The 26,867-nt window shown below is 47.2% G+C and overlaps 1 protein-coding gene across 1 annotated transcript in view; it reads right to left on the bottom strand.

Annotated features, from left to right (window-relative positions):
- The window catches only part of LOC148106767 (focal adhesion kinase 1-like), a 49,755-nt gene extending 23,625 nt beyond the window's left edge, over positions 1 to 26,130 (bottom strand). Inside the window, exons 1-2 of the mRNA XM_087860465.1 lie at positions 25,978 to 26,130; positions 21,252 to 21,349 (exon numbers count right to left, since the gene is read on the bottom strand). The gene's annotated coding sequence lies outside the window, so the exon portion shown is untranslated. The remainder of the gene's footprint in view (positions 1 to 21,251; positions 21,350 to 25,977) is intronic.
- Positions 26,131 to 26,867: the final 737 nt, after the last annotated feature.

The raw sequence follows: 26,867 nt of genomic DNA, 5'->3' as shown, positions 1-26,867 counted from the left end.
TGTTATAGTCATTCTCGACCATTCACTGGATAGCCAAGGCGGAACTGTACAACAGGTATACTGGGTCAATAATTTAGAAAAGGGGAAATAACTGACGGATACGAGGGGGAAAAAAAGTCCACTTTGTTATCCAAGACGGACCAACCTGATCCAAGAGACTTTTTCTCTCAGGCCTTAAGCGAACTAGAAAACCAGCCATAATGAAGGTTCCCCCAGTTTCTCGTGACTGTTGTGTTAGCATCTTCTTCTGTGTTAGGTAGCTAGATATTTAAATATTGTAACAAAGCCACTGTGCTGAGCTAAGATCCAATTAACGCTACAGTAACAAAAGGAACCGAAATGGATAAAAAGGTGGTCTGGAGAAACCATGATGAGGAAAATGGCCCAGAAGTGGCCTAACTAAAGAAGAAGGGCCTCCAAGAGGCCACTAGCCGAAGTCACCCAAGAGAGGAACATGTCACGCACACTGCACTGTTTCTAGGAGCACCCGCAGGGAACTGAGGCTGCCTCCCAGACGCCATCCATGTGCTCCAAGCAAACTTCGATAAACTGCAGCCAATCAGCCAGAGGTCAGATCAAGACACAAATGTAAAGGTGCTGCTTAATAATTTCCATCTTCTCTATTCTAACAGAACAATAACATTTAGTGATATGAATGCTGAAACAAACTGGCCTATCCATACAACAGAGCAGAAGAGCATTCAGCCATAACAAGGACAAAGTCCTGGTACCACTACACCATGGATAAACCTTGACGTCATTGGGATAAGTCAAAGAAGCCAGACAAAAGGCCGTATGTTGTAGGATCCATTTATATGACAATCCCAGAAGAGGCAAATCCAAGGGGACAGAAAGCAGGTACGTGCTTGCCAGAGGCTGGAGGGAGGGAGATGAGGAGTGCCTGGCTATGGGTATTGGGTCTCTTTTTGGGGTGACGGAGCCGGACAGCGGCGATGGTCGCACAACCCTGTGTGTATACTTAAAACCACATGGAGAATTTCACGTCACATGTGAAATTCTGTTATGTGAAATTTATCTCCATTTTTAAAATTTATTTTTTTTAAGTATAGTTTTTCTATGGCTCCAAAATCTTAAACACCAACAATGCTAATAAGCGTGGCAAAGATGTGGAGCAAATAGAGCTTTTCTATGCTGGTAGCTGGGCTATAATCTGATACAGGCATGTCGGAAACGATCTCTGCTACAGCTGGAGAGCACCGGGACACACACTACAAGCAGCCACTTCACTCTTAGGTACATGCCGAAGAGACACCCAGGCGCAGGGCCACCAGAAGACGCATGCAGGGGGCGCCTGGGTAGCGCAGCGGTTAAGCATCTGCCTTCGGCTCAGGGCATGATCCCAGCGTTCTGCGTTCGAGCCCCACATCGGGCTCCTTCGCTAAGAGCCTGCTTCTTCCTCTCCCACTCCCCCTGCTTGTGTTCCCTCTCTCGCTGTCTCTGTCAAAAATAAATAAAATCTTTAAAAAAAAAAAAAAAAGACGACGACGACGCATGCAGTATTCATAGCTGCGCCATTCACATAGCTCAAAACTGGAAACAACCCAACCATCCATCAATAATAAAACAAACTGTGGTATATTCTTAAATGGAATACTATATAGCAATGAAAAATGAGGAAGTGCTACATGCAACAACTTGGATGAATTTCACGGACATTATGATAAATAGGCAAAACAGAGTCATGGTGACAGAAATCAAAATGTTGGTCACCTTCCCAGGGATATTGATTGAAAGGAACCATGAGGGAGGCTGCTGGGGCTGGTGACGTTGTAAACACTGATATGGAAGGTAGTAGTTAAACCTATACCAGGATACACAAGATGTATGCATTTTACAGTACACACACACACACACACACACACACACACACATTTATTTACAAAATGAGAACAAAAATTTTTCCCAGAAGACAAATGACCAAAAGCAACATGCCATGCCAAATGCACTGGCTAAAATCAACTGCCTGAGCCACAATTATCAACCTAACAAAGAAACGATTCACGTGGGCACATTTCATAAACGGCAACTGTTCTTGATTTTTACGTTTCTGCCTAGGCCTCTCTTCTAATTGTACATGAACATGTTATTGTGCAAAACAGGTAAAATGAATGATGCTTGCAAATACCAAATTACCATTCATTTACCATCTTCTATGAAAGGAGTTCTTTACACACGTACTGACATACATATGACAGAGATCTTTGAGAATCTGTTGAAAAATATGAACATTTTCAAGAGAAAATGCATATACATTAAAACACACAAAATTTTGTATATGATTGAAAAGTTCATGGATCCCCTAAAACTCAAACTTGGACCCCAGCTCTAAGACCAACAGTCCAATCAATGGAGGCAAATGTCTGCCACTGCCAACACTCATTACAAACAAAATTACTACTTCCTGGGTGACTCTACATGCAAGGAAGACATAGGTCATCTCGTTTAATTTCATTTCCACCTCAACTGCTAGAGGTGGGTGGTGCTTGCCTGGTTACAGCGACATAAAAGTCTAAGATGAAAGACGCTGCATGTTCCAAGGACATAAGTCTCCTCCATGGCCAGGTGGTGACAGTGTGACACTGGGGCTCTGAAGTCCTTTCAGTTAAGGTACACCATACATCTAAACACTAGGGAGCCCTTTCACCCCCACCTAACAATGTTCTCTGCCCCTGAAACCCTCGACCTGGGGGAAGCAGCCCACTTTCATCAGTATGCACACATGCGTGTGCACACACACAACTACTGTAGTCCCCACACTAGGAGTAAAAGAGTGTACCCTGATGGGTGCGGCACATCTTGTCACACCTATGGCAGGAAAGGCCAGAGAAATCTGGCACATCCTGGAACGGGGCTTCCTACTGCAGCTTCCCCGCGACTGACTGGCAATGGGAAGAAGAAGGCAGGAAGACATCTTTTTCCTTATCACTCAATCAATGGTAGCTAACGTGATGAAAAGAAATAGAGGAAGTATGGCCAGATGGAACGGGTGGACGGCCGGTGGGAGCCTGGATTGGTGTGTCTGTGTCACACGACAGGACCCCCAGGTTTCCTGGAAATCACAGCAGTAAGGGCTGTCCCCTTAAAGCCAGGCTGAGGAGGTCCATGCCTGGTTCCTAATTACTTCTACTGAGCACATCAATCAATGATACACATTCTCGAGCACATCTTTGTTACTAATTGCAAATCTCCCAGAGAAAAGAAACACAGCTAAAGTATTTTTCTATAATATTACTTTATAATTGAATTATATGTTTAAAAATGTAAAATAAAACAGAGTTAATGCAGGCGTTCAAAATCCATGCAGAAAACGTACATTAACTAATTCCTCCAGCACTGCAACATTTCTGAGCTTGTATCTATCATTGTGCATACTGCATCCAAACACTTTCCTTACAAAGAAACTATCTCAATACGAGGCCTTCGAAGAGCAGAAAAATCACGCTTGTAGCCGGGGGCAGGGTGCTCCTCCGGAACCTCTTCTCTACAGGCGTGAGCACTTGGCCTACACCGGCTTCAAGCACCCACGTTCTCCTCGCCATGTTCCACAGCCGTACTCCAGAGCAGTCTTCCCTAACAGGGCTCTCATGCTTCCCCCACTTCCTTGCTACCTCCTGTTCTTAGTAATGGTTCAAGCTTGGCTCCTGGATCCCCTGTGATGAGCCCTGCTAGGCAATGCGCCCTGTACTGGATCCCTGAGCCCTGGGAGGGTTACAGATGCTGAAGCGTCATGTCTGTTCCCCTGAAAGCACTTTCCAACTTGAAAGAGGTGTGACAACAGCGCCTAGCCCTCTGTGATGTCTAGAGACAGACAGGGAAAGCTCCTTGTTACCAGAGGAAACGAAGAAGCTGCACCCAGTGGGCTAGGAGGTAAACCGAGAGGCTGAGAGACCAAGTCAAGGAAGGAGGTGCCAAACGCACGACCTGGTCAAAGGAAGAACCTCTCTCTGCACCCCAGTGCAGTGATGGGGGGAGGAAATGCCTGCTGAGAGGGAGTTCCACAGAGCTTATAAAGAAAGGAGGTGCAGGCAGGACACGCAAGGAACTCATGGCATTTTCCTGAAAAGGGAGAATGCAGACATGGGGACCCACCGCAGAGAAGGCAGGGACTTCTGCTGGCCCTGTGCATGGCACATGAAAGCCACACAACAGATATACCAACTGGAAACAGGTCAGGTCAGGTTTTGCAGATGTTCACTGAATACATGACTAAAATCTCACTGTACTCGAACACAGTATATACTCAGCCTCTACTAAATAAGAAAAAACCTGGGGCGCCTGGCTGGCTCAATCTGTAGAGCATGAGACTCGAACTCAGGGTTGTGAGTTCAAGGCCCACATCGGGGGTAGTGTTTACTTAAAAAAAAAAAAAAGGCAAAATTGCGTCTAGTATTACAAGATAAAAAACAAAAAGCCTTTTACTTAATATTGCCAATGTGCTAGCCACCTAAGCAGTTTTTTATATACATTACTCACTTAATGTAATCCCGATACAAATCCTAACAAGTACACATTAACCCTCCCAACACAGGAGAGAAAAACGAAGACATAAAAATGAGGGAGGAGCAGGGTCTGGATGGACCACCCTCCTCAATAAGCAGCTAGAAAACTGCACAGAACATGGGAAGCAGCTGCTTTTACCCCGACACACGCAGCACCTCACCATGACCTCTGAAGGAGGGGACAGATGGAGTGAGACCTGGCTCTCTGCCAGGGGGCAGTTTCTGGACAGCAGCACAGGGACGGTAACCCAAACAGAGCCTGATGAGCTCAAGAAGAACAGAGAGGCAGGACAACTAGAATTTGCCAGAAGTCGTGCAGAGAAAAAGTTCCAAATTCTCCATGGAACTCCCCTTGAACATTTGGGTATTTGAATTCATTCGTTCATTAAAATAGTCCTGTCCAGTGGTTCACAAAGAAAAAATTAATGTTTTTAATGGGCTTGGATCATCATCTTAACATTTCAGTCTCTTAAAACTAACTCCAGAACTTAGTGTGAAAAATTAAGTTAGGAGGGGCTACGGTATCACGGTGCTGAGACAGAGGTCTGGGCTGGCTTCAAATCCAGCTCCACGAACATGCGGTTAACATGCCAACAGGACATTTAACCTAGTTGTGAACACCAGTGTGCTGACAGCAGGACAGCAGTGACTTCACAGGACTATCACACGGATTGAATATAAAAACATATACAAAGACAATGTGATCTAGAATGTGCTACATACACAACGAGGAAGCCAATGCCAATGATTCATTTGGTCATGAACACTTGTCCACCAGGCAGCAGGAACTGATGTGCTCGGTCTGAGGGTCTGATCTGCAACCCCACCCCACACGGCAGCTCCCAGGAGTAGCCTCATCTGGGGGCGCAGACAGTGAGCGGCTGCACGACTTGCCCCAGACCCTGCGACTCCCTGTGCTGGCTCACAGTCTGTCTTTCCCTTCCGCACTAGACACCCGCCAATCCGAGGACGGTCCACGGACTAGCAGCACAGGCATCCTATCATCAAGAGGCTGTAAGAGCCCTACCACAAACCTACTTAAGAAGAGTCTGTGCTTTAGAGACGCCTCGGGGGGGGCTCAGTTGGTGAAACATCTGCCTTTGGCTCAGGTCATGGTCCCGGGGTCCTGGGATCGAGCCTGGAGTCAGGTGCCCTGCTCGGCGGGCTGCTTCTGCCTCTCCCCTCTACTCGTGCTCTCGCTTGTGCGCTTACTCTCTCCAATAAATAAAATCTTAAAAAAAAAAAAAAAAAAGAATCTGTACTTCAACAAAACTACCATGAGATCCCTATGCAAGTTTTGTCTGGGAGCCACAACATTAGGTACCTGTATCAAAACAAAGAAACGTTCTAATTTTCTTTACTGTATTTATTTACTTCCCACCTACTCATTCATCCCCTCGTCCCAACCAAAACGTATTATAGTAGACTATAAGGTGCTTTCCTGGGCATCAGGGTATCAGGACAGACTGATACTAGGAAAGAGACAGACTGGTCATCAGGACAGAGCAGGACACAGGAAATAGCCCCTGCCCCTATGGCCCTTATAAGAAAGACCAGCACAGACAAGTACATGAAGAACATGGTGTTAGGGGTGATGCCGGGAAAACAGGTACCGCCCAGACATGGGGCATGGTCGAGTTCCTAGAATATGAGTTCCAAGCCGGGATCTTGAGAATGGGTACGTCTAAAGTTACACCCAACAAAAGACATGGCTGCAGGTGTATGTTAGTGATCCAGGGAGTCAATGCAAAGGTCAACACGGCTTTAATTCAAACAGCAGAGAAGCTAGACAGGCCCAGCTCCAGAGGCAGGTGGGGAGCCTGAACGGTCTTAGGATTTGCACCTGGGCAGCAATTAAGCCCATACAGACCAATCTGAAAGCTTCTGTTATAATCCTGACAGCACTAACTATGGCCCAAGAAGTGGAAAGATTTGAGAGCTATAAAAAAATCAAGAGGACAGGGAGTGACTAGATTGCCCACATACAATTAAAGGAAAGTCAGCAACCATTTTTCTTGCTCAGGTAACTGAGTGGAAAAGTGATACCATTCCATGGAGATATAGAACACAAGAGGGGCAGAAACTGTCAGAGGAATGAGGATGAGCAAGAAACAGAAGAGTTACTTCGGTTTGGTATTTGTTACTGGGAACAATACAGCCCCACATGCCTGAACTCATGCGAATAGAGATGCTTCCTGCTTGGAGTCAAGGAGTGGGGAGCAGGGAGCTGGACTTCTGGAAGCTAACTCTGGGAAACGGAATAAGGCTTGGTGGACCCCATCTGCTCTCAGGCTGGGGGGTGAAGGGGGAGGCATCTGATATTCTGACTGGGGCACTTTGAAGTCTTTCAAAAAAACCCTATAATTTCACAGCTATAACAGAGTCTTTGTACTCCTAAGAAAGAGACGTAAATTTACCTTTGGGAAAATATTTCCATAGGTTCTTTCTTTGGCGAGCATTTTGCAAAAGCAAAACAGCATAATGACAAAGACTCCCAATGTGGAGTTAAACTGCTGTGCCTAATAAAAGAGCAATTTCCCTACTATACAAACACTGACCTGGACCTCATCATGGTAAAAGCTGCTCCTGAGACAGGAAGGTTTGCATCTAGACTCAGGGCTTCCAGAGGTTTCTGTAGGTAATTGTTGATGCAACATTACCATGCCAGGACTGTTCTAAAAACTTAAAAATGAAATAATTTAATCCTCATAATAACCTTATTTTGGGGGGCGCCTGGGTGGCTCAGTAAGTTAAGTGTCTGCCTTCGGCTCAGGTCATGATCCAGGGTTCTGGGATCAAGTCCCACATCGGCAAGGAGCCTGCTTCTCCCTCTGCCTGTCCCTCCCCCTGCTTGGGTTCTCTCTCTCTCTGACAAAATAAATAAAATCTTAAAAACAAAACAAAGCAAAAGACCTTCTTTTTCCCCACCTTCCACATGTGGGAACAGAGAGAAGTGACCCGCCCAAGGCCACATGCCTCCTACATGAGCCTCACAGCCAGGCAGTCTACCTCAAGACTGGGCTCTTGCTTGCCAAGCCCTGCTGCTGCTGGATTCCCATCCTCTCTTGAAAACACTGTCACTGGCGGGTCTCACTCCTGCGTGGCAACACACAGTGGAGTGGCAACAGGTATTCGCCCATCATGTTGTTACCACACACCCCTGTCCTGGGCCAAGGGTCAGCTGGATATGCTATTGCTACTGCCCGCTTTTCCATGGCCACAATGCTTCATGTAGTCATCCAGCCATGCCTGTCCCCCAGGGGCAAATGAATTTGCCACACCACCCTTAGATTAGTTAAGTTGAAAATACTTACTTTACCAAGTACTAGGCTAGGCACTGGAACAGATGTGTGGATATATATATATGACCCTACCCTGCAGAGCTCTCAGCCTAGTCAAGGGAGATACACACATGTGACTAATTACAACTGTAATAAATATTACTAAAAAATGGCAAGAGTAGGAAGAGTTGTAAAGGAAGAGACCTCACCCCTTCCACAGTTAGAACGTCACAGCTGCACAGGTGCCGCAAGGCCGCAAGGAGGCTGTCTTGCCACGGGAAGGGCGGAGGAGGAGAGGCCCAAGGGGTAGCCACGGGGCTTCAGTATCCAGGAACCTGCAATCTGGAAACCCTTACCCTTTGCTTCCAGAAAATGTCCTTGTATCAGATCTTTGATGATTTAATCCTTTTGTCTCTTTCTACAACTCTTATTATTTGGATGTTGGACCTTCTCAACTCATCCTACTTGCTTTCTTTTCTCCCTCATTTTTCTTTCCTACACATGTTCTGAGAGATATCTTCCACATTATTTCCCACTGCTCTTACTGAGTTTATGTCTACTTTGGTGCTTTCAATTTTCCTCTTCTTTGAATGCACTTTTTGAAAGAATTCTAGGGGTGCCTGGGTGACGCAGCTGGTTAAAGCATCTGACTCTTGGTTTTGGCTCAGGTCGTGATCTCAGGGCTGTCGGAGCGAGCCCTGCGTCAGGCTCTGCACCCAGCAGCAGAGTCTGCTTGGGACTCTCTCCACCTCTCCCTTTGCCAACCCCCCAAAAATAAATAAATAAATCCTAAAAAGAAAAAAAAAAAAGGATTCTGTTGGTCTTTCATGGATGCAGTTCTACTGACATTTAAATTTTTTATCTTCTTTTAGCTTCTTTCTGCTTGTGGTTTCCTCTTTGTTACTCAAAACTGTTTTCTCTCTCTGTTTTGGCTTCACATTTTGAAAGCAAAGGCTGTCTTTATTTTTTTTATCGAAATATAATTGGCATACAACAAATTAGTATTAGGTGTACATGTAATGATTTGACATTTGTATACAATATGAAATGATCACCATAACAAGTCTAGTTACCACTTGTCACCATAAAAAGTCACCCAAAAAAAGAACTTTTTTCTTGTGATGAGAGTTTTTAAGATTTACTCTCTCGGCATCTTTCAGGTATACACTACAATATTATCAACTACAGGGAGCATGCTGTACGTTATAGCCCCACAACTTATTGATAACTGGAATTCTGTACCTCTTGACCCCCTCACCCATTTCGCCCACCCCTCCAAGCCCCCCTTGAGCAACCACCGTTCTTTTCTCTGTATCTAGTTTTATTTGTTCGTTTGTTTTGGTTTTTTTGGTTCCACTCGTTACTGAGATCACAAGGTATTTGTCTTTCTCTGAAAGATTAGTCTTATTTCATGTAGCATAATGTCCTCACAATCCATCCCATGTTCTTGCAAATGGCAAGATTTCATTTTAATGGCGGAATAATACTACACGGTATGTATTTATATGTGTGTGTACGAACGCACACACAATCTTCTCCACCTATTCACTCATTAATGGACACTTGGGTTGCTTCCATGTCTTGGCTATTGGAAATAATCCTGTAGTACACATATATCTGTTCAAATTAGTATTTTCACTTTCTTTGGATAAATACCTCATAGTGAAACAGCTGGATCATATGGTTAATTCTACTTTTAATTTCTTGAGGAACTTCCATACTGTCTCCACAGTGGCTGCACCAGTTTGTATTCCCACCAGCAGTGCATGAGGGCTCCTTTCTCTCCACATCCTCAGCAACACTTGTTATTCTCGTCTTCGTGATCACAGCCATTCTGACAGGTGTGAGGTGATACCTCACGGTCATTTTGATTCGCATTTCCCTGACGATGAATGATGCTGGGCATATTTTCACGTATCTGTTGGCCATCCGGATGTCCTCTTTGGAGAAATGTCTACTCAGATCCTCTGCCCATTTTTTTCAACACTTTTTTTTTTGGTATCGAGTTGTATGAGTTGCTTATATATTTTAAATATTAGTCCTTTATTAGATATATGATTTACAAATATTTTCTCCCATTCTTCAGGCTGCCCTTTTCTTGCCCTTTGGTTGATGGTTTCCTTTGCTGCACGGAAATTTTTAGTTTGGTGTTGTCCCACTTGTTTCTTCTTGCTGTGCTGCAGACGCTGTCTTTAAACACCTGGTTGTCGAGGAGCCCTGTACATGCGGGCGACCTGATGATCTCTGCGCTGAGCAGAGAATCAGCTGCTTGGCTAGAGACCCCAGAACGTTAGTCTGCCTTTTCTCTTGGACCAGTCCCCTTATAAAAGAACGTTTCCATCTCCTGCTAAGATCAGGTAAAAGACTCCTCACAGGATTCTGGGAGCCAAAGAAAAAGAAAGTGTGGCTAACTTCACTTAATCCCCAATTTTGAGTGCAAGAATGCAATTTCCAGGGGCGCCTGCGTGGCACAGCGTTAAGCGTCTGCCTTCGGCTCAGGGCGTGATCCCGGCATTATGGGATCGAGCCCCACATCAGGCTCCTCTGCTATGAGCCTGCTTCTTCCTCTCCCGCTCCCCCTGCTTGTGTTCCCTCTCTCGCTGGCTGTCTCTATCTCTGTCAAATAAATAAATAAAATCTTAAAAAAAAAAAAGAATGCAATTTCCATAGTAACGCTGTTAACAACCTACGATGGGGAAAATAATGTACTACAATAGCATTTCAACTATTATGGCTTTGACGACTTTCAGTGGTTAGGCAGGCACATCCCTTGGATTATCAAGACTATTAAAGCATCTCTGCCTTGAGCCATCCATTTACTTTCTATGGGCAAGACACCCTAGAGATTATAGGACACCTAAAACTTCACCTAAATCACACAAATAAACCTTTAAAAGAATGAGCCCAATCTAGTCCCTGAGCCTATAACTGAAGAAGGCTGTGAATTCTACCGAAGAGACAAGTCTCAGTGACGGTTCCAGAGGCCGTGACTTCTGAGCAAGATCCCGACTGAGAAGCAGTGCGTGTTACTAATGTTAAAGACTATACCTGCCTCCCCCGCTCCCAACAAGTGACTCTTAAATTATTAGAGGCTCCTTGTCTGCAGAGCACAAGCAGTAACACCCACCATCCTAGAGGAGATAATGAAGGTAGAGTGCTTATTACCAAGATATATTAGAGACGATGTCAGCATCCAATCCGCGGCAGCAGTGCTTAGGAGGGATAACCTGAATTCTCTAGGCCGATGAAAGGGAAATGCTAAGATTGTTTTCAAAATGGAAAGCCTAAAAGGCCCCCCCATTTAATTAATACTTCAAAAGTCCCATCATAGCCCTAAAAAGCATCTTTCCTGCCACACTTCAAAGCTTTATGAATCCTTGTCAAAAAAAGAAAACAACAGACTATCATTCCCACTATAATACTATCTGGTATGTTTGAAATCTGTAATTAAACCCAATGACCAAATGAAGCACAAGTGTTCCAAGAATTTTCCGCTAAACCTTGCCCTATAAAAAGACAATATGCATTTTTCTAAACTGAAAATATACCAGCAGTACACCATTCCATCATGATCTTACATAAAAGTTAAAACAAACAGAATACCCGACAGTCTGATATTATCTTCTCAATGATTCTGTCAACTTTACAATAGGTAAGATTTTCACAGTAGAAAAGTAAAGTTAGTATATGATATTCTGGAAGTATTTTGTTTCTCTTAAAAAAATTTGAAATGGTTAACAAAACAGACCTTGGGGGAAATACAACATACGGCCTCATCCTGCTTAACAAGGTCCTAAGTTTTTTCCTTGGTTTTTGTTTGTTTGCTTTTAATATAAGACAGACTACGTATATCTTTCAATACAACATTTTTCTGGCCAACATAAATATAAGGAAAGTTTATATTCACGTCCCCTAAACTCATTACATAACATTAAACAAGACTGTGTGAAAAAGTCTCAAGCTGCAATCCAAATAAAATCTGCAGGTCACTGAAACCACCTACAGTCTGAAAAGCAAGGTGTCCGAAAATCAGGGGAACCCTCCCTGTGGAAGTGACTGCTGCAGAGCTCTTTCTTCCGTCAACATCCTGACACCTCTCCCAGCACCGCACAGAGACATTACAGTATAAGCGATGGGGGTGTAAACACAGCTCCGGTCTGAAATGTTTCCACCTGCAGCATCAGCCACTGACGGAAGCTCATCAGATGTTCCCAGCAGCAGAGCCACACAGAAGGAAGCACTGGGCCTCTCTGGCACCTGCTCCAGTCCGACTCTGCAGGAGCCGCCCTTCATCCCCTGAATCCCTGCCCAGCGGCTCTCGGCCCCCTTCCTCAACATTCAAGCCTCAATTCTTCTCCTTGCTCCCTGGTTCTAGGAAATGGTTTCCTTTTCTGTTATAAGTTTTTGTCTGCATTTTTTTCTAACAAATTCCTTTAACGCTGTACCACTTTATTACACGTGTAATATTAGGGTATTTTTAAGCATTTAAAATCTCGTATCTCAGATTTTATATATACTCTTTTCCCTGGGCTTTAGGAACCTGGCTTAAGATACCGTGTTGATGCGTCTGATCTTCCCTTTCCAAACTGAGCACAATGCCAGACCTCCAGAGCTGCATCGCTGCGTGGGGGCTGCACACACGGTCCAATTCTGCTAGTCTGGACTGGAGCCTAACGTGTGAGATGCACAAATCCCGAGCGCAGAGCTCCACGGCTTTCTACATGAGCACACGCATACATGCGTGTGTGCATCCCCATCCCTGGAATACAACTCCACAAGACATAACACATTCCTGTTGCTGCTTTACAGCCCTTTGTGACTAGTACCTCGCCACCAAATGGGACTAAGACTCCCAGTACTGCCACAAGAGATTAGTGTCCCTAACTTTACATACACTGGTCATGCAAACGGAAACGTAAGGGGACACCTCCCAGCTTGTTCTATGAGAATGGCGGTACTTGAAATGAGAGCACCACAAAAAGGTCACAAGAAAAAAAATGACAGATTGATACCCCCACGCAAATAGATACAGATTTCCTAAACAAAATATTGCCTATCGATCTAACAATATATAAAAGGATAATACAACATGATCAAGTGGGATTTACCTCAGAAATGCAAGGCTGATTCAACAATCGAAACGTAATTCACCCATTATTTTATAAAACAGAAAATTTCTACAAGCAATTCAATACACACCGAAAAAGCACTTGACAAAATGCAACACCCTCTCACGATTTAAAAACAAAAACAAAAACACAACACCTCTCAGAAAACCAGGAGTTAAAAGGAAAATTTTTACATTCAGCGGAGGACCTCTACCAAAACAAAGACAAAACGAGGACTAAACCCTACTCGACACTGAGAACTTGCTCCCTGAGGCCAGCACATGACAAGAACACTGTAATGAAGGTGCCGGTCAAGGCGAGAGGGCAAGACAGAGAAATAAAAGACATAAAGATTGGACAGAAAAGGTTATTTTCAGATTACACGAGCATAGATTTCTTTGGATTTTCTACTTGCTCCAGTAGACCACCAGAACCAATAAGTGAATTTATATTAAGGCCACGAGATAAACGAACAAGGTGAACCACTGCCACACATAAGCCAAGCGCTGCCCCTTACAACAGCGTTGGAACAGCACGAAGCCCTCCAAACTGAGACGTACCGCACACAACTGAGGGAGCTCACAGACCTCGCTACCTGGACAGGTTGACCAGAAGTCACACTATTGTTCACAGGCCAGTTCGCCCAAATCGATGCACAGATGTGACAGGGCCCCAGGTGAAACAGAAGGGAACCCGAAGCCTGTCAGCTCCGGAAGCTGCTGTCACTGGAAGGCACCGCCCCCTGACCAAAGACTCCGCCGCAGACTGTGCGCAGAGGGCGACACGGACACACACACCGGAGCGTCAGAGCACAGGAAAGAAGCCAACGGCACGCTGGTCTTCACGCTCAAAGGAAAAACTTACCACCACTGCTTGGTTTTCAACATCAAACTCCTATACAACATTTAGAATAGGACTCATTTTCTACAACTTTTCAGGAGAAAGGTATAGAAATGCCGACGTGTATCATCTGAATAAGGTAAAGAAGATAATGTAGACGGGCATATAAACCTCCGCTCTGGGAGCTACAGTCAATCACACTACCATTTATACAAATATTACTCAAAGGCAAAACAAAACCACTCAGTGATAATTGTTTCAAAATGGATTTTTCTCTTTAACTGAAAACAGATAAAGTTATGAAATACAGAAAACTGTTAAATTTACAATAAATTCCTAATAGTTTGAACAATTACAGATGAATTTGAAAGGAAAGATTTGTGAAATCTGCTTTAAAAACTCAGTGTCACTAACCATTCAGGCACTACAAAGAAGTTTTTTTAATTTTCACAAAAACCTCCATGACCCTTCTCATCTGCCTCTAGTGATGTGAACCTCTGTCTCTGCAAGCAGACAAGGTGACTAAATCCATCAATCTACTCATCGGCTCACTACAGGAGTCTAGTAGTGTGAGGCCCTGGGGGTGCAGCATTAATCTGGAATGAGCAGTTCCTTGCCTGGTGGGGGGCGGTGCATTTCACTGCAGGACAGCAAACAGCGCAAACAAGTAGACCCCAGAGTGTGCCGGCTGGTGAGAAGGGCGAGCAGGAGCGGGCGCCGGGACAGATGGGGACAGTGGTGCCGGGAGGAGGGTGATCGGGGGGACGACACACTCTACGGGTTCATATAATTACTGCTCAACCAGGAGACTGGGGGCGGGGGCCATGACAGACGGACGGAAGCCTGCAATAAAGCATCAGCTGGTGCACACATTTCCTGGCGCGCGCTACGTGAAACGAAAGGTCCTACGTGAAACGAAAAGCTCTAAAACTGCACATGAAAAGAACACGGGGAAACCAGCGGCTTCTTCTCCAAACACAATGAGGAAAGTGAAACAATCTGAGAGACAAATTATAATACCCACCATATTATTTCTGTGCATGAGGAAGTTGATGTTAATAATATCCAAACTAGGGCTGAAAGGGGGCTCACTGTACTCTCTCGGTTAAGACCTCAGAAGCAAAGGTGAGCCCTTCACGGAGAACACGCTGGCCAGGCTGTGCTCCCGTCTCTGTCCAAGCACTGCCCTACTGCGGTGCTCCACCCTGCACCATGTGTTCAGTCCCCTAGCCCAGCCCGCCTCTTTGCAGCACCAGAAAGGCCTACTTAACACGAACTCCCCTCTTCTGCACACCTACCACATGCTGGGGGCGCAAGCACATTCCACTGACGCTTACCAACAATTCGGATTGACAAGGAAAGGAGCACACACTAGGAATCTAAGCTAGAATGGCTTGGTGGTTTCCAGGGTGTCCCCAGGTACAGGGGAAAGGCACTGGTGACCAGGCAGCGGGGGACAGAGGTAGACAAGGTGTGCAAAGCCAAATGGTGGGTGAGCCTCCCAGGAAAAGAGAGAACAGTGTCAAGTGGGTGGACAGGGATAAGACAAAAAGGCTGGAACCACACCTGGGGAGCACAGATCTTTAGGGGCAGGGTAAAGGCTTACAAGAGCCCCGCCCTCACCCCTTAGAGACAGTGGGCGGAGGAGCAAGCCTTCCCTACTCACCTCTCTCCACGAACCTTAACGCAGCCTCCAACTATAATCAGCAGGAAAGCCCATGTTTGCCTAAACACTCCACACACAAGTTCATTTCCCAGTGCCTTTGCCCCCAGAATTCCTACAGTATGGAAGACTCTCCCCACCGTCTCCACCGGCATGAAACAGCACCTCCTTTAGAAAAATGCCCCAGATTTCAACAATTCGGGATTATTTTCACTCAACAATCACTGAGTGCTGATAACATGTCAGATCACATGGATTCAAAAAGCAGTAACGTTAGAACCTGGCCCACGAGAACTGACAACCAAGGAAGTGAGACAAGCAAATAAAGAAAGTTGAATGAGTTACCAGCTAAGCCTGTGTGTGCAGAGCTGATGCACAAAGATGCCAAAGCCCAGCCCTGTGGTCCAAATGAGAGAGAGGGAGACAGGCAGACACACACACACACACACAGCCATGCCCTAGGGCAGAACCCTCAAAGTTTCCCCTTTAAAAAGAATGAATGTTCCAAGCAGAAAAGGAGAAACAAAAGCATAACGGGGGGGGGGGGTGGCATGAAGAGGCACCAGCTGGCAGTGCTGAGGCTGGAGCCCTTCAGAGCCGAGCTGAGGGCGAGGCCCGTGCAGAGGAGGCAGTGTCTCACAACATCGCTGGCATCAGGGCAAGCGGGGGACAGACTGGAGCTCAGCATTCATTCTCACTGAGGGGCTACTGTGTGCCAGGCACCACGAGCTGTTCCCTCATGCTGGGCACTCATAAAACTTCATCACTCTTCTGGAAAGCATTTAACACCTTTTACTGTAAACGTATAGATGTCCAGATTATTTACATAAATACAATTATAAAATAAATTCACACGCTCACATATAAATGTATTTTTAATCTGTCTTCCCCACAAGTCAATTAGCAACTTAAGCTGTCAGACCGGATGGCCACGATCCCAGAGGAGTGGCAGAGGCCCACGGAGATTAATTCCCAGGGAAGCGATCAGGCCCTGGGAGCCCAACCGAGGCCCATCTGTTGAGAGAGCTAGAATGCGGTGTGTGCTGCTATAGGAAGAGACTCAACCACCAATCTACAACTCGCACCACTGCACGATGACTGGCTAGGCCGCCTCAGTGACGGGATATCCATAAAGATTTTTCCATGAACAAATACATGGAATCAACAGTTTAAGATGATCTCTTGGATTTAAGTGTCATGATATATTCTATGCTCAGGTTTTAAGAAAATATTAAAATTTATGACGGGGGACCCTGGCTGGCTCAGTCAGTAGAGTGTACGACTCTTGACCTCGGGGTTGTAAGTTTGAGCCCCACATTGGGTGTACAGATTACTTAAAAAATAAAATCTTTCAAAAAATAAAAAATTTATGACAGATGTTTAACGATCTGAATTTCACATTTTCCATGGAAATCTATTTAAAGGTCTTAAAGGAAGAGTCAGTAACTAAGTTAACATGTACCACCTAGCGAGGCGCCACAATACAGGCTTTGTAGGTTAACAAAAAGTAACCGATCTCGTCCCGCTCTGCTTTTTCTCACCTTCTCCACCTGGAATGCCTTTCCCCAACTACCGCGAGCCCCACTCACCATGCCCGGACCTGCTCTCTCAGGAGGACACTGTCCCCCTCCCTCTGAGCTCCCCATCACTGTCTTCCCCATCAGGATTCTCTACCTGGTCTCGCCTGCTCCTGCAGGATCTGCCCTACGCACCTCAACCCTGCTACCATGGGAGAGTAACCTGTCCAGCATGCAAGAAAACAGATGTCCCTGGGGGTGAAGACAGAAGGAATACACATGAGCAGATGGCAAATTTTATTAAGAGGCCTTACTGTCAGGGAGAGTGAGAACTCTTAAGAATATCAAGCAAACAGAAAAAAAAAAAAGTGGCAACTGTTAAGCTCAAGAAAACAGGAAAACAAAAAGTTGAACTAAAAGGGAATATAATCATGCTACATTCACCAGCTCAATAGTGAGCAACATTAACAAAGTCAAAACAGTTCGCCAAATTATGGCTCTAAACAAAAATTGTGCTACAACTATGTGGGGGAAGATGGGAGTTCAAAATGTAACTTTTTCTAAAAGTGACGCATCGATGGCCCTGCCTCTACATAGATATTGCTGGGAACCGTGGACAGAAATGCTACAAGAAACAGATAAGCAGGATTCCAGGCAGCTCTGGGAGGCGGATGGTGGAGGCAGGACAGGAGCCCGCTGGGTTCTGCATGAACCATTCAACACTGTTTTACTTTTGAACACATGCACGTACCACCCTCTGATAGAAGTGAAATTTCTAAGTAAGAAAAAGAAACAGAATCTCTAACAGAAGCACTTCCAGCAGGACATAAGTGTTTTCCTACAATTTTACAACCACGCTACCCCCTTTCCCCTTCAACAGTGTCTCTCCACCCTCAGGATGCAGGGCAGCTGAGGACAGCGTGCATGGCCTGAGACCTGGCGTCAGCCTGCCGGCTCCGTACTCTTGAGAAAGCTACTGTAAGCTCTGAACCTGACCTTTCCCCGCCCGTGACATGAAGACACCACCACGGACCTCAGGGACCCGGCTGCGTTGCTCAGCACCCAGATGGTAAGTGTGAGGATGACCGTACACCCTGGACCTAAGTCACCCAGATGCAATCTGTCTCACTACCCTCTCCCCCTTCACACCACCGTCCAGGCGGGCTTTCATTCTGACCACGCCCCCACACTGCGCCGAGCACTTGCCAGAGTGTCCTCCAAGTCGCCAAACCCGAAGGCCAAACCTCAGTCCTCATCATGACCTTTCCTGACACTTCAGAGAGTTGATCACATCCTCCTCCTGGACACTTCTTCCCTTCTTCCCATGGTGCCAGTGCTTGTGGTCTTCTTCACACCTGCTCTGTGCCAAACACTGCTCATGCTCGTCCTTGAGCACTCGATGGCAGAGTGACCCGAGGCTCAGGCTTGCTTGTCTTCTCTGTGCTCACTCCCTCGGTGACCACAGACCGTCACTGCGTTTTCATGGCCACTTCCAGCTCAGACTTCTCTTCCAAGCTCCAAATGCCTATTTACAACTGCCTACATGACATCTCTACTTGGATCCCTAACAGAATCACAAACTTAAAATGCCTACAGTGAGCTCCCCATCTGGCCCTCTAAACCAAGTTCCACCCACAGCCTTCCCCCCATCTAGTTGCCCAGGCCAAGAGCCTTCTAGTCAACTCAACTCCTCCCCTTTGTCCTCACATGCCTTATCCAATCTGTCAGCAAATCCTACTGGTTCTACCTTAGAAATACATCCAAGGCCCAACTGCTTCTCACCACCTCCAGTTTTCCTGCTCCAATCCCAGCCTCCGCTGCTGCTCACCTGGTTCCCTGAACAGCGTGCCGATAACCTCCTGGTTGTCCTCTACTCTCCCCCACCCTCCAACCCCCACCACCAGTGTCTATTCCCAACACACTAGCCTTTCAAACCTCAGCCGAATCTCAGGGCTCAACACTGAGGGAGGGACAGCTGCCCTCCGGAGCCGACAGCCAGCACCGCCTTACCCTAGCAACTCTTTGTTTCGACAAACAGCCCCAGAACCTCACAGTTCAATCTATGTCAATTGTTCTTAGCTGCCCTGACGCTAAATAACCTATCTTTATTCATCAAATGGGGGGGTTTCAGATGGGTCTCCGGGCAACCTTCCTTTCTGTCTACTGCCTCCCCACACCCCATTAACCCTGAAAATAATCTCCATACATATCCCAGCAATTCAACTCCTCCAAAACGTTACTTTGCTTTCCTAGAATTCTGATTGTAAAACACCTCCATCCCAAGTTCTGCCTTAAGAATGCAACACCCCAAAACAAATCAAGAACCAAGAACCTGATCCATCCTGCAGGGGCTCAAGTGGACCAGGGCCCTCAGGTACATCAAGGGCCCCGGATCTCACAGGAACACCATTAAGTCGATGCTGTACAAAGCCAGGCTTACTCGTGTGGCCTCACCAGTTGTCCAGAATTGGGGGAAACAATTATAGAAACACTGGTTATAAGGTTATTTTCCTGGGTTTACATATTTTCAAACAAGGGTGGAGGGGAGGGGAGCGCCAAACTAGAAGCAGCAGATTATATCCCGGTGCTCAAAGTTCCAGTGAGCCAAGAACGGGGCTCTCAGTTCCCTGTCAGGCCTTCGTTCCGCTGCACATCACATTAAGAAGAAAAATTTTGTGTAATTTCTGCTAAATATGAAACTGTCTTGGGCTCTACCATGACGAACGATTTTTAATAGCTAATGCTGATGAAAAGTTATACTTGATATTCTCCCTCTTGTTTGGATCCACTAAGAAAAGAGAACTTATTTTGTGGCAAGCATTAAACACTACTTCATCCAGCCTTTAGTGAAAACTACCCATGGGTCAAGCAGAAAACATGCAGAAACGAAATAACAAAATCTTTGCCCTTAAAGATGCGGAAACAGACTTGTACCCAATAAATGTAGCCCACTGTTACAGGAAGAAACATCGAAATGTGCAGGGAGGCTGGGGAGGAGACAAGGGATGTAAACAGCTGGGCATGGCCTTCTCCAAAAGACAGCAGAGTCACACCTGGCACAGCACACAGAACAGGTGCCTCTCATAGCCAAGAAAGGGTAGAAGGAATCAGAGAAAAGGAGCAAGACTTCCAGGCCTTACTTGGAAACTGAAACTTCGTGACACAATTTTCCTTCCCTTCCCTAATACCTAATCCTGGCAGAAACAAAAGTGGGTTTGGGGGAGAAAAGAGAACAAAGGAGGAAAGTGAACTGACCCCCAGAAGGAAATGGAAAAACAATCCAGGGTCCTGCCCCTTGGACACCTAAGACAAACACAATGCCAAAGTCAAATTCAACGTAATTATAAATGATTCTGAATTCTGAATCCATGAAGTCTAAGTTTATGGGGCTTTTACACCAAAGCAATGTATTGCGAAAATCTTACCAATGCTAATACCACAAGACAGATTGATGAATCTTCTATCAACGATCTGTCCTCGATTTACCACTAGGCCTACCAGAAAGAGCAGTCTTTGGAAATAAGACAAACTGGAATAGAATCTCAATTCTATAACCTCCCAACTGTGGAGTGCAGCACAAGTGCCAAGGTTACAAATTAACAAATCACAAATAACCCAATCTCTGGGGCTTAGTTTTCCTCTCATTAAAGTGGGGGAACTGCCACCAAATAGCAATTGCTAACATTTGTGAATGCTGAGCACATTTCACATTTCTTATGGCATCTTCACCACAACCCTGGGAGAGCACCCTTTGTCAGAGGAAAGGGCTAGGTTTAAGTAGTCAGTGAAGAGTTCGCATGGAGAGAAAACTAGGTTTCGGTAGTTAGTGAAGTTAGTAAGTAAGCAGCCAAGCCAACATCTGAATCCAGAGCCCATAAGAATAAAACACAAGTAAAAAGCACAGGCTCCAAAGCCAGACTGAGTCTGAATCCCAGCTTTGCTTTTTACTAACTTAGTAACCTTTAACCTCTGTTTCAGTTATGCAAATGTGAAACAGGGGCAAAGGGTACCCTCATTCAGGGGATTACTGCCAGAGACTCACCTAGGAGCTGGATGGCCCAGTGCTGAGGGTGTTGGGCCACTCTTCTAGGGCACATGCTGCTACTGTCACAACTATCAGGGACAGGACTGTCATCCTGCCTGCCTCTCTCCACACATAAAAGGCACTAAACAACTGATATTTCTTCCCTCACCTACTCTGCAAAATCAACTAGCTTTTATTTGTTTCTAGTATATGTCAAAGAAACCTTAAGACAGATGAAAGAAAAATCAAAACAAAAGGAAAAACCAAAACACAAATGTAGCAAGAGAATTATACTCACAGTTCTGAAGGCCACGGTAACTCTGTGAAGAAATCAAACGTGGGTTTAAAGGAAATGCTCCCGGTTTCTCTTTCCTCTTTCCATAGTCCTCAGAGAACCTGACAAGGAGAGACAACATGCGCATTAAAACCCCCTTCCTTTCACTTCTTGAAGCTCTACTGAACTCACCCCTCAGCCAGTTCCATCACCTCCCACGCAAGCCTACTGGGCAACGCCTGGGATGAGGGGTGAGAAGAGGGCACCACGTCCCTGTCTTCAAACCTATTTCTACTTAAGAAACACACAGGAAGGAGCACCTGGGTGGCTCAGTCGTTAAGCGTGTGCCCTCGGCTCAGGGCGTGATCCCAGAGTCCTGGGATCGAGCCCCACATCAGGCTCCTATGCTGGGAGCCTGCTTTTTCCTCTCCCACTCCCCCTGCCTGTGTTTCCTCTCTCACTGGCTGTCTCTCTCTGTCAAATAAATAAATAAAATCTTAAAAAAAAAAAAAAAAAAGAAATACATGTGAAGCAACTGGAAACTATTCAAACATATCAAAAATCATAAATTAACAGGGTGTGGTTGGCTAATAAGTGCACGATACAATGACAGAGTATAGACATCTGTTCCACTGCCTTCCATCAAAACTATACTACAGAGATATTTTTTAAAAATGTTCTAAACAGGGGTGCCAGGGTGGCTCAGTCTGTTAAGCATCTGCCTTCAGCTCAGGTCATGATCCCAGGGTCCTGGGATGGAGCCCCAGGTCAGGCTCCCTGCTCAACAGGGAGTCTGCTTCTCCCTCTCCCTCTGCCCCTCCCCGTTTGTGCTCTCTGCTCTCTCCCGTGTGCACACACTCACTCCCTCAAATAAGTAAATAAATAAAATCTTTTTAAAAAATGTTTGAAACAGCACAGGGAGAACTGAAAGGAGAAAAAAGCCAAGATTTTTGAAGTACTGAGGAAATCTTCTAACATGGAAGATTGAGACCCAAACAAAAAAGTAAAAAGAAGAAACCTGGAGGAGACAGAAACTATAACAGACTGAAGTAGAGTAAAGGAGGCAGCAGGCCCAAGAAAGCCAGGTCCTAATTCAGCAGTGGAACACACGGGAACCACTTCCACTTGCACAGCAGTGTCCTAGAAGACCAGAAGTGGCAGCAGCAGTGTAGACAGAACGGGGGTAAAGAAGGCATAGCCTCAAATACAGAGGAGCCGGGGAAGGCCATGGAAGCTGAAACCAGAACCTCAACGCCAGGCACAACGTGACGCCCCCTCACTCTGAAAGAAGATGGGAGGGGGCATTCCCCGGAAAAGTAGAGGCGTCTATGGACTGAAGTCACCCTGCCCAGCTGCACTGAACAGACCTGGACTTAATGACCGTATATACAGTGAACAGTGAATTCTCCAGCTCTCCTACAACAGACCACACACGCACACCGCTGGCTTCCAGATTCTGAAGTCAGAATTGTGCCGGAAAGAGACTGGAGAATATTTCTGGGGAATCTGATCAGCTCCAAAAGACAGATCTAAAGATACTAACCCTGGGGACCCTCAACACATGGCCCACCCAGAATACCCTGATGTAAAAGTCAAAGGGCCCCACCACGTCAGACAGGAAAAGGAAGGAAACAACCTAAAAGAAACAGAGACTATACAAACTATCAATAATATAGAGGTAAGACAACACTGCAATCAATAAAGAAAAACAGGATGTTCTCCTAGAAAAATAGAAAAAGAGCCCTTGGAAATCTAAAGAACCTTTCTGAAATCAGAAATAATAAACTAAAGAAAAGGTTAAGTCAAACTGAAGTCACCTCTCTGAACAGAGAATAAAAAGACCCCCCCCCAAAAAAAAGGCAGAAAAGGAGGAGCAAAGGAAGGAAGAAGAAGAAGAAGAAAAAGGTATTAAGATAATTACAACCTTTGCCCAGGACAGCCAAGTTCCGGATAATAAGACTTCCAGAAAAACAAAATAAGGAAAAGCAAGAGAGAAAACCTCAGCACAGTAATGCCAAAGAGTATTCCCAGAACTGAAAACTCCCAGTTACCAGAATGAAGGGACCCGCTGAATATGCAGCACAGTGGATGAAAACCGACCACACAAGGTACACCATCACGATATTTCAAAAGACTTGGACAAATTGTAAAACTCCTACAAGCTTCTAAAGATGGGAGGGGGGTAAAAGTTTAGTACGAAGGAAAAATGAGAATAGCTTCTGAATTCTAAAACAGTAACATGAAAACAAGAAGGCAATGGAGCAATCTTTGAATTTATGAACAAAAATGAATTCCAATACAGAACTCTATACCCAGCGAAACCATCAATCAAGTTTCAATCATGCATGGTCCCAAAAGGTTTGCCTCCTAAGCATCCTATGTCAGAAAGCCCCTGGAGAAAGTCTTCCACCAAAACACGAGCATCAACAAAAAATGAGCAAGGCATGAGCTTCCATTAGAAGGGATAAGGGAATCCCCAGGATGACGATGAAGGGAGATTCCAGAATGGTGGCTGTGCACCAGGAGAGAGGGAAACAAGTCCAAGCCGGAGCAGTGTTGCTCAAGAGGAGGGCATGCTGAAGGCTGTCTTCAACTTGTCCAAAAACACTGTACTATCTTTTTAAAGTAATTAACGCCACCAAAAGGAAGAAGTCAGTGAAGAAAGACAAAGACAAGAGTTGCCACAAACATAAAATCCAACTCTGGACAAAAGCCAAACGATGAGAACAAAGGAACATCCAGGGACAACACAATAAAAGACCGAAGGAGCAAGCAGCTCAGAAAAGAAGAGAACGGAGATCTCCAGGAAACTGTAAGCCAGAAATCAAATGTGAAGAAGAGATGAGTCTGTATGACCATGAAGAAAAATTACTAAGAGGCTACTGGAAGGTATGGGGAAAATAGGTCTGGGGTAGAGGGGAAATAACAATAGGTATAAAAAGGGTTAAGAATGTGGGGGACTGAAGAAAGATGAGTACCCGTCATAATGCCCTGGGCACACCTCTATCACAGGACTTACCCACTGTACCATCATCACTGACTGACTTCTCTGTCTCCCTCCCTCGGCTGCAAAGACCTTTGGAGAGGATCATTTCTCATCCAGTTATCACCCTGCAGAGTCCAGTACAACGCCTGCTACAAGGGTATACACAAAAGCAAAGGTTTTTTTTTATTTTTTTGCATTTATTTGGTTACTGAGTATCTACTACACATACCTGCTATCCTTCCGGAGAACTAAAATTCAAGGACATATGGGCCTTGCTTGCCTTTAAAGAGTTACAACTTTTTTTCACACCTGAGAAAACAAATATTTCTCCTATATCCTCATTCTCCCCAAAAGATGAAAAGTTCACCAGGGGCTTACAGAACTTTAATAGTCTGGCTATCACTAATGGATATGGAACCCAAGACCTGATGACACTTGCTTGACATTGTACGCATTGCGTAATATGAAAAGAGTGCCGGCTTGGGTATCAGGACACCTGCTTTCTAGTACTTTAGAATTACTCCTTTTGAAGAAGAGAAAATCCCAACATTCTACCTAAGAATCCCAGCGTTGGTCGTCTTAAGTACAGATCCCCAAATCCTTACACCGCCTTCAGCTTGAATGTATTTCAACCAGTTCCCACAATTACTACATTACTATTATCTTAGTCTCACTGCCAAAAACCCAGCTGCAGGCTAACTATGCAAGAATGAGACACTGTTGAAATGACTTAAAAAAAATTTCTTTTTACCCTTAGTGCATTAAGCTAAATCCTCCAATTAAATAAAACCAAGTAACACACACACACACACACACACACACACACACTCACTCCTCCTCCTGAGAAAAGAAAGGAAAGGAGAGAGAAAGAAACAGCAAGTCCTTCTTCCACCTAAGCCAGAAGCAGAGCTGGGGGCTGGGTTGGGAAGAGGTAAACTTGGAGGCACAATGAATCAACGAGGTCTCCAGGGCTTTCGCCCCGAAAACCACAGGGCCACAGCAAGTTGCGCGCCAGCTGCGGGGAAGGAGCCCGCGCGGACCCGGGTGCGAAGCCCGCCCTTCCCTGAGGGCCAGTGAGTCCCCATATAGGGTCAGGGCTATTCCCCCGCCCCCCCTCCAGGTCCCCAAGGATTTCCCTCTTCCTCCTCCTTCCTCTCTCCCCCCTTTTGTTTTTGAGGCAATTGGCCGGCTCCCAAGGAAGCCTGCTGGCCTCCCCAAGCCCCCGGCCTCCCTGTGCGCTCCGGCCTCGAGCCCCTCCGTCTCTCCGAGACCCCCGAATCCACCAACCTCCCCATCTTTCACGAACACCCCCAGGCCTTCTCATGTCCCCCAAACCTCCCCGTTTACCCGAGCCCCCGGCCTCCCCTCGTCCCCAGGCCTGCCAGAGCCCACCGACCTCCCCACAAGTCCGTCCTCCACCCAGCGCCGTTCTCCCAGAACCCGCCCCCTCCTCCCCCTTCCCTGGCCTCTCGTGTCCCCCCCGTCCTCCCGGAGACCCCCCAGTCCGCCCCACATCTCCCGACCCGCCCGCGCCCCGGTCCTCCCCACAGCGCCGTCCTCCCGGGGCCCCTCCCTCGTCCTCCCCACTTCTCCGGCCTCCCCACATCCTCGGCCTCCCGAGCCCCGCGCGGGAGGGGCCCGTCTCCGCCATATCCGCCGCGCGGACCGGCTGGTTGGCCCCGCTAGGCCCTGCCAACCCCCAGCTCCAGGAGCCGGCCCGCCCGCCCGCCCGCGTCCCGGCCCCCTCCCCAGGCCCGCACTCACTCGAACCGCGCGGGGCGCCGGGAGGCGAGGGCAGACCACTCCGAGGCGGCGCCGCGAACCGACAGGCGGTGCTCCCTCCCACGCCTCACGCCGCGGGCGCACAGCGGTCCCTGCGGCGGCGGCGGCGGCGGCGGACTGGCGGCGGAGGCGGCGGCGAGCTGGCGGCGGCGGCGGCGGGATAGCGCCCTCAGGGCGTGCTGCGTCGGCGCAGGTCGCGCATGCGCGGCGACCGGCTGAGGCGGGCTTCACCGCCACGGCGCGCGCCCGGCCGCGTCCCCGCGCCGAGCTTCCGCCCTCCCCCCCTCCGCAGGACCGGGCATGCGCCCGGCGCTCCGCGCATGCCCAGCAAGCCACAGGGCTACGCTCCCGAGACCGCGCCGGACAGTCGCGCCGGGCATTCAGGACTGCGAGGGACTGAGCGCGCGTGTGGTGGCCGAGTCCGGGGAAGCCTCGGCGGGGGCCGGGAGGGGCGGCCCGCCGAACTGAGGTCCCGGGGCTCCCACCAGCGGCACTCTGGGCCGGCGGGGTTGGACCGATCTCGGGGAAGCCCTCCCACCCGCTGCCCTGCCCCGCACAGCCCGGACGCGGCCCCTTTGCAGGGCCGCCCTAGCCCGCCGCCCTGCAGCCCAGCCCCAGGGCCGGAACCCGCGCAGTCGAGCCCCGCAGTGGGCCGGGGCCTGGCCCTAGTCCTCGCGCGTGTCTTCGCCAGACTTCCTGCCCACCCTGAGGAGTTAGGTGTCCCGGGCCCCTCTGCACACAGGAGAGTGAGGCTCAGGGGTGTGTTCCGTGGCATCAGCTGGGCTGTACTTAGATTGGAACCTGGAAGACGGCCTGAAAGAGGCTGTGGGAGGCGGCTGGAGGTAGACAGATGTGGGGCCTGCGCGCTGGTC

Source organism: Ursus americanus, unplaced genomic scaffold, assembly GCF_024610735.1.
Source record: "Ursus americanus isolate L20-20 unplaced genomic scaffold, mUrsAme1.1.p SCAF_65, whole genome shotgun sequence".
Classification (NCBI taxonomy): domain Eukaryota; kingdom Metazoa; phylum Chordata; class Mammalia; order Carnivora; family Ursidae; genus Ursus; species Ursus americanus.
This window is presented reverse-complemented; position numbering and strand designations above follow the sequence as displayed.